Source organism: Cyprinodon variegatus, unplaced genomic scaffold (assembly GCF_000732505.1).
Source record: "Cyprinodon variegatus isolate N-32 unplaced genomic scaffold, C_variegatus-1.0 Scaffold153, whole genome shotgun sequence".
In the NCBI taxonomy this organism is placed as follows: Eukaryota; Metazoa; Chordata; class Actinopteri; order Cyprinodontiformes; family Cyprinodontidae; genus Cyprinodon; species Cyprinodon variegatus.
In genome coordinates, this window is record NW_015150606.1 from 690,262 (window position 1) to 693,763 (window position 3,502).

At 31.5% G+C, this 3,502-nt stretch overlaps 1 protein-coding gene across 1 annotated transcript in view; it reads right to left on the minus strand.

Moving 5' to 3' along the window:
• LOC107086452 (calcitonin gene-related peptide type 1 receptor-like) overlaps positions 1–1,849 on the minus strand; it is a 24,700-nt gene extending 22,851 nt beyond the window's left edge. The window contains exon 1 of the mRNA XM_015377396.1: positions 1,715–1,849. The gene's annotated coding sequence lies outside the window, so the exon portion shown is untranslated. The remainder of the gene's footprint in view (positions 1–1,714) is intronic.
• Between the last annotated feature and the right edge of the window lie 1,653 nt (positions 1,850–3,502).

A 3,502-nucleotide genomic window follows, 5' to 3' on the forward strand; every position in this document is an offset into this window, starting at 1 on the left:
TAAAAATAAGTAGTAAAGTAAAGTAAAAATATCAGAAAAATCTACTTGAGTACAGTAACGAAGTATTTGTACTTCGTTACTTCCCATCTCTGACTTTAAGTATACTTAGTATACTTTAGTAAACTTAAGAATATCCCAATCATAAATCGCTCAAAAATTCTTTTTCAACAACCTTTGGACTATACTGGATAAGAGCTGCACTTAGTGTATTGATTTTTCCCCTTTTCTGTATAAATATGGTTAGACAAATTAGCTAGCTTTTCTTCCAATGATAGATCTACCTTAAAATCAGTATACAAAAAGAAAATACAAATGAACATGGAAGGTGGAAAATAACATTTACTGATGTCAAAAAAATTCTAGTTACACAAAGGGGAAAGAAAATAAGAAATAAAGACAAAAATCTCTTTGGAACTTATTAATAATAATTAAAAAAACAAGTTCTAATGAGCAATAGATGATAAACAAAACTTCAACCTTACCAAAATAGAGGGCACCACTGGCATGAAATTAAACCAGTAAAGAACTTCATAGCAACTCTGAAGCACGGAGGAAGACATATCATTCTTTTGTGTAGCAGGAACTGTCGTCAGCTCATTGGCAACAACATGAGTAGAAAATGGACAGTAGATCCACAGAGAACGGGCTCAAAATTAAGAAAATAGTCCTAGTCAAAGCCCAGATCATGATTTAATCAATATACCGGTATCTTGTAATAGGTTGTACAAGTTATGAACCCCTCAAACATCTCATCTAACTTACTCCAAACAAAAAATATCAGGTATTTTCTTCTGCAAGAATTTGTTTGTGTGTGATTAAGGACATTTTTCATTAACAAATAAGTATTTAATGGGGTGTCTCATGTTTTGTACTCACCACAGTGCACCTCATTCCTTGTGCAATAAGCAAACCCAATATACTTACTATAGTATGGAGTGAAGTTTGTTCCATTATTGTTGCAAGTGAGAGTGTTTTCTTAGTGGAATTTTAAAAAAACAAACAAACAAAAAATAACGTAAACCCCAAATTAAACTTTGAAAAATGTTTTTTTTTTTTTTTTTAAATAAAACCTGAGATTAACCTTGCTGTTTAATTTCATGTTTTTTTGTCTTTTCAACTTTATTTGTAATATTTTGTTCTTTCAAATTTTCTTTTTTCTCCATTAATGATTTTCTTTTAGTTTTTACAGTTTTAATTTTTTTCAATTCAATTGTTTTTTTGTATTGGGCTTGAAGGGAAGAGAATGCGATCTGTAAAAAGCATTTTGAAACAGCTAGTTGGCAAAAAAATCAGAAAAACTGAAATTTGAAAGAAAATTTTGAATAAATAAATAAATAAAGTGCCCTTTTTTTGTTTTTTTCATACATTTTCAATTATGAAATGTGTTTTTGCTTGCAATGGTAATGTAACAAAATTCATAAAGTGGTATCTTTTTTTTTTAGTTTAATATTTAAAGACTTCTGAAGACACTGCGGTTGTTTTTAGGGTCTAAAGAGTTACACACTTCTCCATCAGAGGTAGTCATTAAAACTCCATCGATGCTGGAAACCCCTCGTTCCCACTGGGTTTGGCATGTGGACAGCTTTTACTTGTTAAGCGTGACAAACCACACTACATCCCCACATAGAAAACCTTCCTCTTCCCACTTTTCACACTTTTTTAATTTCAGTACAAGATAAAAAAAAAACATGAACTTTTCTTTTTAGAACCTTACCTTTACAGAAGTTGAAGGAAAAGGTTTTGTTTTTGAAGAGTAATCCTTTATTTAGAGAGCTGTCCTCTGTCTTTAAGGGAAAAAGGAAGGGTTTCTTTGCTTATTTCCTCAGAGGTTGTTGTCCAGGGTGTGTTGAGCAGCGGAGGTTGAGGCGACACTGAGCTGAACTGAGCTGATTAAAACCGAATGAGGCTGTCCATGACATCACATGTTTGTCTTCACCGAGGGACGTCCCAGGAGACCAATGATGAACATCCCAAAGCATTTTCTCTGTAATTACACTGTAATTAATAATAAAAAAAAATACAGTGCTTTTTTTTTGTTTTAATGAACAAATAAAAAAAGCATTTTATTTATACTAAAATGCCTATAGAGTTTTACCTGTAATCTTCTATGATCAGTATGATGCATAAGTGGTTTTGTCATGTAAGAGACTGAAAAAAACACAAAGAATTTTTTAACATTCATATGCTTAACCCTTTAAAGCCCGATCCAAGAATAAAACAGAACAGAAAATAACTTTTTTTTGGTTTGAAGTCCTTATTTGGCCTTTTAACAAAATATGTAAAAAGAAAAAACAGAAATAGATTTTTGATATTAATAATCTATTACTATGCGATAAGTCAAGATTATTTTTTGTGTAGTCTTCTGCCCTCTGTTATCAGGTATATCTGATTGTGTACAATAGGATTTTGAGCAAAGTTTTTAACAATAAATTATGCAAAAGGTGTCAGACGCAAAACATTTCAGAAACCGTATGTATCAAATATGATACATTTGGCATTACAGGGTTAAAAAAAATACATTAAATCCATTGAAAATTAAATGTTCTAAGATATTTTCACATTAGAAACTACTTTATGAGCACTTTTTCTTGTCTTTACTTTTCCCTTGTTGCATGCGATTAAAAACTTCACTGATGGTCGCCAAAAAAGGGGGGAAAAAAGGAAATTTATTTGCCAAATAAAAGTTTTTTTAGTAAAGCAATTTATAAATCAGAAGGTAAAAAAAGAAGGTGCTATTTCTAATACATTTATGTAACACAAAATTGAATCTGTTTGTCCCCAAGCTTTATGAGCCTTGATGAAACCTTTAGGGTTTCCCAAAGAGGGGTTCAGGGCCCCTTGGGAGATGCTAAAACACTTTCAGTCATTGTGATGTGATCCTAAAGGCATGTGGAGGACCAAAATATATCATGGAATGCTTTTATATTTATAAATGCACCATGAAATATGTATATATATTACATTTTAGATGCTAAATTTAATCAACATTGATTCAATCATTACAGTAAATATACTATTAAATAAATAAATGCCACTTAAATATTCAAAAGTGCTGTTAATATATAAAAATATTTTTAAAGCTATGCATTAAATGTAATTTTAAAACAAGAAATGTGTCTAAAAATGAATATAACTACTTCCCTATATATTTCCCTATGTATATATAGACATAGAGTTAATTGTGCTGTCAGGGGGTCGCCACTGTGTGGCACTGTTATTTTTGGGGTCACGGGCTTAAAAGTTTGGGAACCCCTGCTCTAGAAATCCTTTCAGTATAAGAAGCCAAAATCTCCTTAATTTACGATGTTATTTATTCTTGTGAAATTCACCGGTCCCCTCTGTAGCAAAAATACCTAGACAACATGATACCACCACTACCGTACTTCAGTGTTGTGATGATGCTTCCAGATCGAAGGACATGTCTCCTAAAATGAGTAACTCTTATCTTATGTTTATGATTTGTGGTGTTTCTTATCTTATATGTTGATCATTCTAGCTGAGT